A 16,573-nucleotide genomic window follows, 5' to 3' on the forward strand; every position below is an offset into this window, starting at 1 on the left:
CAAACGGGCCATTATATAAATGCATTCCCAAAGAAGAAAGATAACCCCAATACGCGCGGCCGAGCTTTCAACATCAACATCGAGGAATCCCGAGATGACAATGAATTAGTCACGGGTACGTTTCTTCTCAACAACTCTTATGTTACTTGTTTATTCGATTCGGGTGCCGATAAGAGTTTTGTATCCAAGACTTTGATTCATTCTTTTAACAATCCACCACTTCCATTAGATACCACTTATACCATTGAAGTGGCCAATGAGAAACTATTGAGTGCCGACACATATTACCGGGGGTGTACGTTAAACATTTTGGGTAATGAGTTTGAAATTGACTTGATACCCATGGAACTAGGAAGCTTCGATGTGATAATCGGTATGAATTGGTTAGCCAAAACGAAATCTCACATCCTTTGTGATCTTAACGCAATCCGAATTCCTATCGAGAATGGTGAACCTTTGATTGTTTATGGCGATAAGAGTTGCACCGGACTCAACCTTGTTTCGTGCCTTAAAGTTAGAAAACTACTCAATAAGGGTTGTTTTGGGATCCTTGTCCACGTTAAAAAAGCCGAGTCCGATGAGAAGCATATCGATGATATGCCAATTGTTAGCGACTTTTCCGATGTATTTCCCGACGAATTACCGGGTCTTCCACCTCATCGACCGGTAGAATTCCAAATCGATCTTATTCTGGGAGCCGCACCCATAGCACGTGCACCATATATACTTGCTCTCTCCGAAATGCAAGAATTGCAAAGTCAAATCCAAGAACTACTTGACCGTGGTTTTATCCAACCTAGCCAATCACCTTGGGGTGCTCTGATTTTGTTTGTTAAAAAGAAAGACGGATCCCTACGAATGTGCATCGATGACCTCTTTGATCAACTACAAGGGTCTTGTGTATATTCAAAAATCGATCTCCGCTCGGGTTATCATCAATTAAGGGTTAAGGGGGAAGATGTCTCCAAATCCGCTTTTCGGACTCGTTATGGTAGTTATGAATTCCTTGTCATGCCATTTGGTCTCACTAACGCACCGGCGGTGTTCATGGATCTTATGAACCGCGTGTACAAACCGTATCTCGATAAATTCGTTATTGTGTTCATCGATGACATCTTGGTCTATTCTAAAAGCGAAGAAGAACACGAACAACATCTCCGACTTGTGCTTGAACTTTTGAGACACGAACAACTCTATGCCAAATTCTCCAAGTGTGAATTTTGGTTGAAGGAAGTTCAATTTCTTGGTCATGTTGTAAGTGATCAACGTATTAAAGTCGATCCATTGAAAATCGAAGCCATTAGTAAATGGGAGACTCCTACTACTCCTACTCACATTCGTCAATTTTTGGGTCTCGCCGGATACTATCATAGATTCATTAAGGATTTCTCTTTGGTTTCTCGTCCTCTAACCACGTTAACTCACAAGGGAAAGAAATTCATTTGGGTGACCGAACAAGAATCCGCATTTCAAATCTTGAAAACAAAGCTAACCACCGCTCCTATCTTGTCACTTCCCGAAGGCAATGATGATTTTGTTGTATATTGCGATGCCTCAAAACATGGTTTTGGGTGCGTATTGATGCAACGAAAGAAAGTCATTGCTTATGCCTCCCGACAACTCAAAATTCATGAACAGAACTACACAACACATGATCTCGAACTCAGAGCCGTTGTCTTCGCACCTAAGATGTGGAGACACTATCTTTATGGAACCAAAAGTACCATCTTCACCCATCACAAAAGCCTTCAACACACCTTCGATCAAAAGCAACTAAACATGAGACAACGACGGTGGATTGAAACTTTGAACGATTACGATTGTGAGCTTCGTTACCATCCGGGAAAGGCAAATGTAGTAGCCGATGCCTTAAGTCGAAAAGAAAGAACATCACCATTCACACCAACCTCAATAGTCAAATTCGTGTAGCCCAAGACGAGGCTCTCAAGGATGAAAAAATCTCTCTTGAACACTTGAACGTCCTCACCTCTCGATTTGAAGTTAAAGAAACCGGACTCCGATACTTCTCCAGAAGAATTTGAGTGCCTAGTTATGGGGACTTGCGAAGCCTTATTTTAGATGAAGCCCATAAGTCAAGATATTCGATTCACCCCGGTTCCAATAAGATGTACCACGACCTTAAAGAACAATATTGGTGGCCGATCATTAAAAGGGACGTTGCTACTTATGTTGGAAAATGCCTAACTTGCTCCAAAGTCAAAGCCGAACATCAAAGACCGTCCAGACTACTTCAACAACCCGAAATTCCGCAATGGAAGTGGGAAAGGATAACAATGGATTTTATCACTACCAAAGAAGTTTGGCGGTTATGATACTATTTGGGTTATTGTTGACCGTCTCACCAAATCCGCGCACTTCCTAGCCATGAAGGAAACCGACAACATGGAGAAACTCGCACAACTTTACATTAAAGAAATTGTAGCCGACACGGTGTACCCTTATCGATTATCTCCAACCGAGATGGCCATTTTGTTTCTAGATTTTGGCGTACTTTACAAGAAGCATTAGGAACGCGTTTAGACATGAGCACCGCATACCATCCACAAACCGACGGACAAAGCAAACGCACAATTCAAACCTTGGAAGACATGCTACGAGCTTGCGTTTTCGACTTTGGAAAAGCTTGGGATAAGCAATTGCCTCTCGCCGAATTCTCCTACAACAATAGTTATCACGAGAGTATTAACGTCGCACCATTCGAAGCTTTATGTGGCTAAAAATGTCGTTCACCTCTTTGTTGGGCCGAAGTAGGCGACACATAAATCACCGGACCTGAACTCATACATGAAACAACTGAGAAAATTATTCGAATCCAAGATAGGCTTAGGACGGCCCGAAGTCGTCAAAAGAGCTATACCGACAAACGACGCAACGACTTTGAATTTCAAGTCGGTGATCGCGTAATGTTAAAAGTCGCACCTTGGAAAGGTGTAATCTGTTTTGGGAAACGCGGGAAGCTAAATCCGCGGTACATTGGTCCTTTCGAAATCTTGGAGCGTGTTGGAACCGTTACTTATCGTTTAGATCTTCTGCCTCAATTGAGCTCCGTTCATCCTACTTTCCATGTATCCAACTTAAAAAAGTGCCTTGCCGAACCCGATATCTTCATCCCTCTCGAGAAACTTACCATTGATGACAAACTTCTTTTCGTGGAGGAACCGGTCGAAATTGTGGACACCTCCGTCAAAAAGTTAAAACAAAGCCGAATTTTAATTGTCAAGGTCCGTTGGAACGCCAAAAGGGGACCCAAGTTTACTTGGGAAAGACAAGATTAAATGCAAAGGAAGTATCCTCATCTATTCGCGATTTTGGAAACGCAAAATCCCGAGGAAGAAACAATGACTACTACGCCTACTTAAATTTCGGGACGAAATTTCTTTTAAGGAGTAGGTAATGTAACATCCCGCCTTTTTCTGTTTACTTTCCGTTTAACTATTTTAAAGTCCGTTGTATGTTTATAACATCTCCCGTTGATACGCGTTTTAAATTATCTCGTTTAGGTAATTCACGCACCCGAATGAAAGTTGAGGGACCAAACTCGCTAAAGGATCAAACCTTTGACTAGGTCAAAGGGTCAAACCCCTCTTATCTAATCATTATCATCTCTCTCATTTTACTACTTCCTCCATTTTCTCTCCACACCTAATTTCAAAGAATCATCATCCAAATCCGAGCTAGCGGGTGTTTTGCAAAACAAATTACATTTTTGGAATCCTTGCAATTTCCTCTTCGATTCCATACCGATTTCATTACATTTGGGTAACTTTCTAAAATCACTAGATTTTGTGTTCTTGATGTTTTTAGCTTATAAAGTTGTTAATTAGTGTCTATGGCTCAAGTCTAACATGAATATATGATTTATATGCTCGATCTCGTTGTTTTAGTGTAACTAGCATGAACATGAAAAGTGTGTGTTTGATTTTGAGTTTTGGATGATTTAATGTTGTTGTTATGATAAAGTACAAGTATTAAATGTGTTCCTAGTATCACTAGCTTCAATTTGATGTGTAGGTTGCTTTAGAAAACTTCATGAACTTGATTATTGATTTTGGTGAATTTGGGTTAGGGTTTGATGAACTTGAAATGGACTTTTGATGCTTTGAATGACATGAGATGTTATTAGTAAGTGGTAGGTTGTATTATATGCTTGATTACCTTCGAAAAGGCATATCATTCATGTAAATTGGTTGCTGGATCATTGATTTACATTTATGAACTTGAATGCATTAAATGGTGAGCTTTAAATGTGATTTTGTTTGTTGTAAATGTAAATGTGATTGATGAAATGTGTTTAGTTGTTTTCCTCGTCAAAATACCTTCCCGGTGGTATAAGATACATGTTTTGATTGTTTGCGGCTCATAAATTGGGATTGTTTGAGTTTGGTTCGTACACTTGTGTGTTTTTAGCAAAATGTTTTCTGCCCAGATGTTTGGACGCCGTCCAGCCTTTTGGACGCCGTCCAGGCTTTCAAAATTGGACACCGTCCAATTTGCCTGTTCTGTGCTGTCTTGATTTGCCATTTTACGAAAAATGTTTGCTACGCTACACACCTCCGATTCACATGTAACTTATTCTAACATGCTCATATATGATTAAAAACCTCAGAAAAATAGTTCGGGACCCGACCCAAATGTGTTGACTTTTTCGTTGACTTTGACCCGACCATAGTTTACTTTTAATCAAACTTAACCAAATGTTTGTGCAATCATTCTAACATGCTTTTATACTTGTATCTTGCATGGAACGTGACAATTTGACTTACATGCTTTAGTAATCGAGTCGTAACGAGCCATAGGACTAATTGAACACTTTGACCGACCGTGTTTACCGATATTGATACAAAGCAATTTGTTTAGGTCAAGACTAGCATTCGTTCTTGCACACATTTACTTGTTGAAGTACCTTTACATACGTGCACTTAAGGTGAGATCATAGTCCCACTTTTACTCTTTTGAACTTACATTTGGGATGAGAAAACATAAACGTTTCTTTTTAGTAAGTGAACACAAGTACAGGAAAACAAACATTCTACATACGAGTTTGAACAAAAATCCTCAATTCGATTATCATTAGTTACACTTGCCGGGTGTAAGCGAGAACTTATGTTATATGGCCATATGGGTTTGACAAACCCTCATTCAAACGGTTCGCTATCATTTACGAATGAAATATAATTTCGAGAAACATTGTATGTTCTAACACTATTGTGATGGGGTTCTATGGAAGGAATGTTAAGCATTGATAATTGGGTGCTCGTGAATATTAACTTTTGGAATGTATTACTATTATATCAATGTTACAAATCTTGTGGTTCACTTGTACTTACTTAAACCTATGATTTCACCAACATTTTCGTTGACAGATTTCTATGTTTTTCTCAGGTCCTTGAATGTTTTGTGATACATGCTTCCGCTCATTACTTTTGATACTTGCTTGGATGTCGAGTATACATGCATACGTGGAGCGTCTTTTGGCTACTTTCAAATTGTGTCGCATATGTTTCATTTGTACTTTAAACTTTGTAACGTAACTAGTTGTCGAACTACTTTGTAAACCTTGAAACATTTTTACTTTTGAAATGAATGCGACATACTTTTGGTCAAATGTTGTTTTAAAGACTTATGACCACGTAACGGGACCTAAGTAGATGGCGCCGTCAATGACGATTTTGTCCGGTCACTACATGGTTGACACTTGAAAGCATGTTAATTCTCAGGTTTGAAAGAAATCTTCCGATGTGCATTTGCTCATTTAAGAGATATTACTTGGAGTCATTCATGAGATATTTCAAAAGACGTTGCATTCGAGTCGTTGAGTTCATCAAGATTATTATTAAGTCAATTAGAGTTGGATATATTATGAAATGGTATGCATGCCGTCAACTTTCGATGAAATAAAAGTTTGTCTTTTAAAAACGAATGCAATGTTTGTAAAATGTATCATATAGAGGTCAAGTACCTCGCGATGTAACTAAATGTAATGTATTTGTCCAGATGGATTAGGACGGGTCTCTACAGGTGGTATCATAGCGGTGGTCTTAGTGAACTAGGTCTTGCATTAGTGTGTCTAACTGATAGTTGTTTAGACGCATTAGTGAGTCTGGACTTCGACCGTGTCTGCATGTCAAAAGTCTTGCTTATAATTTAGTGTCGAAAATTACCTACTTATCATCCTTAACAAATTATCTGCTTATCATTCTTAGTCTAGACACATCTTACTGCATTGATTGCCTGAATAGTGTATAGACAAAATTTATATCTTAGCGTATCTGCTAATTTATATCTTAGCGTATCTATTACGGTAAACTTTGCCTGATATCTTCCGTAAATTTCTCCGTAATATAACGGATCCTGGTACTATATATATCTATGCATATTATGCATTGAGAATACCATCTAACTATCATTTGCTGTCACTAAACGTTTCATACTAAAAATGTTTTTTGTGATCTCGTAAGATGGCCTCTACGAATCGACCAAGTTCATCTGACTCCGAAGACAGCGTGATGGGAGCGCACCAACCAATCAACTATCGTGATTACTGGAGAAAATGGGGGTGGGTTCACGACATACTCACCCTATGGAAAGGGAAGAAGGTACTCCATTTCATGAGCCGAATCTAACGCCTAACATCGGAGTACTCGACCCGATCACTGGCGAACCTGTTCGCAACACTGTTTATACTCTCTTTGCGAGAATTTTTCGTCTTGAGGCTACCATTAACGGAACTAGAGAAGATATCTAACCTCCACCTCACATTGATAACCAGCCAGGGTTAGTAGAAGAAGTTAACGAGCTTTGCGCTCGAGTAGTGGCTTTGGAAATTATGGTGCAAAAATTACCAGCTTCAGCAACATCACCGACATCAACAGCACCACCAGCATCAGCACCAATATTACCAATACCACCAACAACACAAGCCTCAACATCCACATCCCAAGCCTAAATTTCACAATCTGTTCCTCGAACATCAACATCATACGCATAATAGATACCAAGAAGTACCAACGAAAATGAACGATGAAGTATTGATCCATAACTTCATTGAAGAAATATTATGCGAAGAATATGTGGTTTCTAAAAGTTTTAGAGGTTATGTATTTTAGTTCTAACCGAAAATCAAATGAGCTTAATATCATATTAACTCATTAAATTCATGATTTCATCTGAAGAAAATATATATGTATATATATTTTCATAAAGATTGTAATTAAAAGATCCTCTTGTACAAACTGTTAATGGTGAAAATATTTTAACGGGTAGGTAATACCCGAGGAATATTTAGATTTCAGATTAATAAGTTACACCGTACATTCTTCAAATCCGATTCAACAGTCATTTAGTATCCTACATACAACCACATATATACATATCCGTCCACCAAAGAACAACTATTTTCATTCAAATTCAATTTCATATTCGGATTTTGACCGATCAGAATCCAAGTCAAGATTTGACAAGTGGCATAATGAAGAAAATAATGAACCAAATAAAATTGATTAGTAACCAATTAATTAACTACGAAAAACTTTAAACCTATACTAACCAAATCCTAGCTAACTGTTCCTAGCTAATTGTTCCTATATCTGGACAATTAAAAAGTATTAAAAGAGTAGGAAATATTAATTACAACACTTTTTGACTTAAAGGATCGTAAATAAATTTCATCTACTACAATTAAATATTTCCTCAAGTTGCCACTTAATTTCATCTTAAACATCCTTTATAACTTGATTTCATCTTAAACATCATTTCTATCTTGACAATTACAATCTGCGTTCAAACATTTCATGATTCTTGAAAACACCTAAATCGAGAGGATGAACCAACCACACTTCATCTACGGAAGGAAAAGATTGATGCATATAGCTATGCACCAGAAAACCACTCAGAACCTAAGAAAAACATTTAACACGTATCTGTGCTAGCTTCTTTGGCGTTGTTATTATCGAAAATAACTTTGCAATTCCTTTTCAAATTAGCCAATTTTGTCACAGCTTCAGCAAATCAACTTCGAATTTTCGTTCGAAACAACCTTATTATAACTTTGATATATATGCGTGCTCTTTTATTGTTACCGGGGAATCTTTTATATTCCACCATATTACCATTAGCGTTTAATCATCTAAAAAACACAATCTCTTGAAACCACCTCGGATTCGATAACCGATGATTCAAATATGGTAGCATTAAATGTAGAGGAAACAGCAAAATTGTAGATGGTCTAGACGGCCAAAAGTATGATAATAAAGAATGGAGTGTTGGGAAAGATCGATAGAAAATTTGATACTGAAAAACGGATTGAGCTAACTATGAAGGAGACCAAGGACAAATACAAGGACCAAACCCTATATCCAAAGAACCTAGATAATTCTGGATCCGATGAAATCTTTAAAGAATATCTTGCTCCGTACTCATGTTAAAATTTTGCGGAAAATTTTTCTTTATCAACCTTCGAACTTAGAAATGCCAAAATATCATCATAAACATCTTCGATATTGTTAGGATTTAACAAGTTTCATAATGCTTAAAACCATTTAAGAATCTTTCAAAGCGGAAGCATGTATATTACCATCTTATAACTTGTTAATCTTTAACCAATTAAAGTTAAATCCCAAGTAGGATCAAGTTGTGAAATATACTTACAAACTACAAGTAAGTAAAGAGATTATACCTACTCCAAGCTTGTTGGTAAATGATGAAGATGATGATGATGAATGGAGCTCCAAAAGAATGAAACCTCAAGTTGTTATACCCCAAACTTGTGCACCAACACCCTAGCTTTTGGTTAGGATTTTATTACACCTGAAATGAACTTGTAAGATTAAATTAAGAACCCCTTCTTGGCTCTCCAAACCCACAGTTTTCCAGCAGAAAAATGGGAGAGTTTTTGCTTTTACTTGATATGTTTGAATCCATGTATGTGTTGTTGACTCAATGCCTTGATACATATGCAAATGCATGGGAAGTAACCACTCTTGAAAGTATGTCTAGCATGCCTACTTCATACTCCAATGCCACTTCCATTTGTCTTATAAAATTGTTTTTTGAAACAAGATTTTATAAAACTAGTTTTTATAAAACTAGATTTTATAAAATACATTTTTATAAACATGCATATTATTTGTTATGTATATTTTATAAAACCAATTTTATAAAATGTAACATAACTTAATTAATTATTTAACCTATAAATAATTAAATCCTTAATATATAAATTATTCCATAACTTATATATACATATCAAGTATTATTATTTTAGAAACCATTTTCTTAAAATTCAAGTGTCGCATATTTAATCAACAATTTAATCCTTAAGATCAAATAATAATAAGGTGTCGGTAAGCTTGTTATTGGGTATGACCCTACTTGGATCAAAACATATTAGCCACATTAATTTAATATGTCTCTCGGGCATACTAAATACCTTCAATCTCCCACTTGCACGAGAAACATAAGAAATTAATGCAAGTGATGGATACCACCTAACGACCATCCATCACCCCCAATATGTTATGACTTTGTGCCATTCAATAACATCATCCCTTTCGAGTTCCCATCTCGAATATGAATAGGTGAATCTTTTCATTATATCCTTTTGTCCTAGATGTCATGTTAAATCTAAGAGACACAGAGTGATCACTATCTTCTAGATTTAACTTTATCAGGCCTTAAACATCTGACTCTCAGCGAATAAGAGGGACAAATTCCATCTTGACTAAATACGTCCTAAATATATACCTTGCATTATACCTGAGCTCTTCCTTATGAACTACCATATTTCAGAATAGTGAAGAAAAGAATCAAGGCACAATACTTGGTGAATATCTGAACCCAATATGTATCTCAGGTCAGAGGATACAATGATATTCGCCTTTACTCAAGATTACATGTGATCAACCACAAAGGCTCCATTTAGTAAATCTTGAGGGCGGATCTTCCAATATTTGTATCTCACAAATATCTATGAACCTTGGTTGCAACCTTGCTGAAAGGACCCGTTCATATACATTATAAACGATTCACAATAGCTGATTACATTGTGAGGTATTTGACCCCTATATGATACATTTTACAAACATTGCATTCGTTTTTAAAAGACAAACTTTCTTTACATCGAAAATTGACAGGCATGCATACCATTTCATAATATCCACTATCCAACTATAAATTGATTTAACAATAATCTTTGATGAAATCAATAACTCGAATGCAACGTTCTTCGAAATATGCTATGAAAGACTCCAAGTAATATCTTTAAAATAAGCAAATGCACAGCGGAAGATTTCTTTAACACTTGAGAATAAACATGCTTTAAAGTGTCAACCAAAAGGTTGGTGAGTTCATTAGTTTATCATAATCATTTATTTTCATCATTATAATAGACCACAAGAATTTCATTTCCAGTTCTCATAAATATACGTCCCATGCATAGAGACAAAAATAATCATTCATATGGTGAACACCTGGTAACCAACATTAACTAGATACATATAAGGATATCCCCTATCATTCCGGGATCCTCCTTCGGACATGATATAAATTTCGAAGTACTAAAGCATCCGGTACTTTGGATGGAGTTTGTTAGGCCCAATAGATCTATCTTTAGGATTCGCGTCAATTAGGGTGTCTGTTCCCTAATTCTTAGATTACCAGACTTTAATAAAAAGGGGCATATTCAATTTCGATAATTCAACCATAGAATGTAGTTTCAATTACCTGTGTCTATTTCGTTAAACATTTATAAAAGCGCATGTATTCTCAGTCCCAAAAATATAAAGGGTAAAAAGGCAAATGAAACTCACCGTACTGTATTTCGTAGTAAAAATACATATAACGTCATTGAACAAGTGTAAGGTTGGCCTCGGATTCACGAACCTAAATTAATTATATATATTTATGTGTTGGTCAATATTTGTCTAACAAATTAGGTCAAGTCATAGTGTACCACAATCCTAATGCTCGAGACTAATATGCAAAAGTCAACAAAAGTAAATTTGACTCAAAATAATTTCCAAAAATCTATACATGATTAATATATAGTTTAAATATCGTCATTTTATATTTTTAAATATTTTTAAAAGATTTATTAGAGTAAATAATATAATTTATGTATTAATAAATAAAATTTTATATTAAATTTATATAATAAAATATACTTTTATATATATTAAGTAATAAAATTTATAGGGTTAATTTAATATCATAAAGATAATATGATAGGTATTATTAAAGTAAGTTATTACACGTAGTAAAATATGTTTGTATCACATATTTATTTGATAAAATAATATCTATAATGATAGTAAGTAAAAGTTGTATTATTTTGTAATAATAATTATTATTATAAAAATATCAATATTTATAATTATTAAGATGACATTATAATAAAATGATAATTCTAATTATGATGACTTTAATATTTACGATAATATTTAATATTATCTTTAAAATAATAATTCTATTTAAAATAATAATAATAATAATATTTTATAGTAACAATGACATTTCTATTAAAATGATAATTTTTGTTAAAATGATAGTTTTAATACTAACGATACTTTTAATAATAATAGTAATGATAAAAATAATAAGAACGATAATTTTATCTAAATCAATATTTTATAATATTTTAATTTCATCATGATACTCTTACTCATTATTTCCTAATCGTTTCGTTTAATAGCTTTTAATCATCTTTTATATCGTGTTCATAATAATGATAATAATAGTAATCAAAATAATTAGGTGTTACAAATATTTGTTTTAATTACACTAATATTAATAATGATAGTTACTATAACATTATTAACGATAATACTAATAATTATCTTAATGATAATATAGTAATAATAATAATAATAACAATAACAATAACCATTTTTAAATAATGATATATATATATTAATAATGATAATAATAATAATAATAATACTAATAATAATAATAATAATAATAATAATAATAATAATAATAATAATTGGATAATAATAATAATACTAATTATAACTTTAACGATAATAACGATAGTAATAATAAAAAAAATAACAATTTTTAATGATAAATCCCTTTTATTGATAAAGATAATAATAATGATAATAATAAGATAAAACTAGAACGACGATAAAAACTACGATAATAATAATCATTTTTAATAAAAATATCAAAAATTCAATTGATTATAACTTCTAATCCGTTCATCGAAACCATTCGATATCTAAAGGAAAAGTTCTTAATTTTTCGCTAGCTTTCCAAGGACATGCATATCTTATACCTTATCTCAACCGCAAGTGTAACTAATTAAAGATTCAACCTAACCTGTCTAAGGGCAATATCAAAAGTACAAGCATGCATAATCCTAAATACTCGAGCACTGGTCAGGGATACACTATTAGTATGTAAAAGTTAAATTATGAGTACTCACGTATCAATATTGAGATTCAATATTGCAGGAAAGGTACGTAGACGCAACGGAAATGATAAACACTATATTGACCTCACGAGCATACCCATGAACCATACTCAATCACCTCCATAATAACCCATAATTTCCTTAATCCTATCCTACTCGAAAAACAATTTCGAAATCACTCGGACAGCACTCCGTCGTAATATTTTATGTATACTAATAATATCTTGAAATAATACGGAGTAAATATATATATGTAAATTGATTGAGAGAGTTTAGAGAAAAATATTTTCAAGTTTCTATGAAATAATGAAACCTATTGAATTCTATTTATAATAGATTTTTGAATTATTAAAGTGAATTATTAAAGTATGAATTATTAAAGTGAATTATTAAAGTATGAATTATTAAAGTGAATTATTAAAGTATGAATTATTAAAGTGAATTATTAAAGTACGAATTATTAAAGTGAATTATTAAGTTAAAGTAAAGTAAAAATAAATTAAAGGTAAAGTTTAAGTATAGTAAAAGTATAAAACTATGTACGTATAATACGCGTATAAATATATATAATATTAATTTAAATCGTTATATATATTTAATAAAATAAAATATAAATATCGTTATCTTTATCATACTAGTTAAGTAATGTGTTGTAAAAAGTAGTTCTAGATATTTATAAAAGTTATATACGTTTTAATAATAAAGTTCTTTTTAAACTGAAAACATTTTTGTACGTTTGAAACTAAATAGATCAATCGAGTCTTTATGAGATTCAATCTTCCACTATCCTTTGTCTAGTTCTCAATGATTGACAATTTGTTCTTATTTATAAATCAATTTACCATTTTCTGAATATTGTTAAAATGGAAAGATTTCTCAAATCAACGTGGGCCTTTCAACAGGGACTTGTAATCATAATTCAAAATATCTGATAATTCAATCATTTGATCTTATATTCTAATTCCATTGATAAACATTTTGAAATAGATACAATCATATAAAGTATTTAATCTAATATTTTGTTTACATTTCAAGTTATAATATATATACACATATACATATATAATCATATTCGTTTAATGGTTCGTGAATCGTTGGAACTTGGTCGAGGTTGAATGAATGTATGAACATAGTTTAAAATTCTTAAAATTTAACTTAACAAATATTGCTTATCGTGTCGGAAACATATAAAGATTAAAGTTTAAATTTGGTTGGAAATTTCCAGGTTGTCACAGTACCTACCCGTTAAAGAAATTTCGTCCCGAAATTTGAGTGGAAAGGTCGTGAATGATAATAAGTATGTTTTCATGATGCATACGGGCTGAAAATTAGAGTTTTATTATCAGCGAATAATTTGGATAAACAATCCATTTATATGAAGAGTACGAATGAAGCTAACATAGAAGAGTGAAATGAGTAAGTGTAGATTCATCTTATCATTTGACGTAGATATGATTGATTCCCAGATTTCAAGGGATTTGAAGAAAATCTTCTTAATAAGATTTGACTCTCCGGTAATCAAGGGAATTAGGATCCGCTTTAAATGCGATCGTCCATTTTAATTGTTCTGTCGGAGATTTTCTTATAAATTCACCTCCTTCATTTCCTTACAACTCACACCTTCTGTTGATGCATTTTATGCAAGTCCCTAGACATCTACCCACGTCCATTGCAGGTACAACAGTTTACAGGCCACCATGATTGCTCGTTATTATCCTATCCGTGTTTGTATGTGGTTACAGGAACTGCAGGAACGAGATTTAGATGTTTAACTATGTTAGACTTAGTCAGACATACGAGTGAAGACTCACTAGTACGGCTGACAGGCTCATATGCACGGTTGATGCTGAGCTAAGTCACAATTACAACCTAAATGAGAAGACACGAGTGAATGATCACCCGTACAGCTGATGAAGCCAACTCGTACGTGTGATGAATGAATCGTATGGGTGAGTAAACAGCAGGGGTATATAAAGTCTTATGTTCTTCATTTTAGGTTAAGCCTCTCATTTGTTACACACACTCAGATCTAGTGAGCTCCTCCGATTCTCTCTCAGTCCAAATCACCCAATTGGTGAATAATAGCTCTAGGTGTTGATCTAATCACACTTGATTTAGTTGTGGTTTGACTAAATTAACCAAAAAAAAAAACTTAACCTATTCACTAGAGGGTTTGATTCACTTATTCCGCCATTGTGTGAGTTAAATCTGTTGATTTCTAAGTTCCTAGTCATATTTCATCACCTTCTATTCTTTCCCCCTCAACTCATATTTTAAAGTATTCATCAATATGCTCCATCCAATTCTGATTCTCGATATACTTCTAACTTTCATATCGGTCATTCTTCTTTTTCATCTACCGCCGAAAGAATCTATTTACTTCTACTATACTCTTGGGTTTATAGTGTTTCTAGTTCTCCCGTGTATTTATATTGCTATATGCATCGATATATATGGTTTATAATTTCTGGTTTGTCGTTGGGCTTTATATGTTCCCTTATATTTCAAAGTCTCTGCTTCTGTCTTCTATAATCATTATCATTCACAGTTAATACTCTCTTTTATTTGCATTAATTTATACCCCAATTTCTATTTCGTAGTTTTGTCCTTTCGTTTCTTCTTCTTGCGATTAAGCACCGCTTGTAATGGTCCAGAATTCACAGATATGAATTTCGGAATGAACGTTGTTAATGTTCTAGGAAGGAAATTGTGATGGCACGATCTTGACTTGTCAAATTACTAGAATACCTTGGAAAAGGCCGATTCATCAAGAAATATTTTCTTGATATTTTAGAGGTTAAATAGAATACAAGAGTCGTATAACATGGCACATGATGATGTTATGATCTGTGAATCATCACGTTCCATTTAGAAACTCAGCATGACTTACTGTAATATAATCACATTGATCAAGTGTCATTATATTATACTAATTCATGCTTCAGTTCCCAACACTACTTCAAAATATTCCTATTTTAAACTTGAATGTTTCAGAATTTAGAAACTAAAATAGTTTCTTTTATGATGTAATACAGAAAGCGCGAAGAGGTAAATGATTTCAAATAAGAAAAATTAAGAAAATATCTTCAGAAATATGGAGGATATTTATAATGAAAGATATGATGATATTTTAGAATTTCTAATATCAGAGGATGATGAAGAATATTGTCCGCAGGGGTTTAGAGTCAGGAGCAAGGTATTCGTTAATGACTTCGGCAGGTACTGAATCATTTGGATCCTTTGAAGTCAGGTTCAGTCTTTGTAATTTGTCCACAGCCTCCTTCCTACTTTGCTCAATCCGTTTTCCAGTTCCAAAACTTCTCTTTTTCTGCGCTTTGCCAGAACACTTCATCATTATCATCCAGCTTTTACCGTTTAAAGTCGTTTATAGTTTTTGCTGCTTCATCAGCATTTTTTTCATTTTCGGAGAACCAATTCGTAGTTCGGAGTGTTTTTCAGAAACTTCACATTCAAATTAAGTCCAGAAGATAGACGTTATATATACACATATAACTGTTGGCGTAGACATGCTGCGAGATTTCAAAATACTGATTGCTAATTCCCAATGATTCGTATGGCAATTCTCATTACAAGATGCGAATGAGTAAATGATGGGGTTTCAATGAATAATTATAATGACTTTTTGGAGAGGCTAAAGTCAAAGGGTAATGAAGTTGTTGGTACATCTGCTAATAATGTGGTGGAATGTAAAAGATTCCCTGGTAACGATGGTGTATATCTCAAGGTTATAATAAGGTTAGTCTGACTGAAAAGTCGAAGTTGACTTGATGGAGCTGTGACAAAACTGGCTACTTTGAATAGGATTCGCAAAGTTATTTTTGCTAATAAATGCCAAAGAATCTGACGCGGATACGTTGTTTAAACTTTTACTTTGGTTTCAAGAGTTTTTCGGGTACATAACTGTGGGTAACATGTGGTTGGATCATCATCTCGATTGCTCATCATTCAAAGTGCCTTCAGAAATTTTCGAAGGGTTTGAACACAGATTGTAATTGTTAACATACATTTGATGTTCTAACACAGTTTTGAAGTTAAAATATAGCTTGCGAAAGATGTAAGGATCTAAGAGTGATGATTTTGGTCATATCTCAAGTTGAATTTTGAGATTTCAAAATCAGA

This window comes from Rutidosis leptorrhynchoides, chromosome 6, assembly GCF_046630445.1.
Source record: "Rutidosis leptorrhynchoides isolate AG116_Rl617_1_P2 chromosome 6, CSIRO_AGI_Rlap_v1, whole genome shotgun sequence".
Lineage (NCBI taxonomy): Eukaryota > Viridiplantae > Streptophyta > Magnoliopsida > Asterales > Asteraceae > Rutidosis > Rutidosis leptorrhynchoides.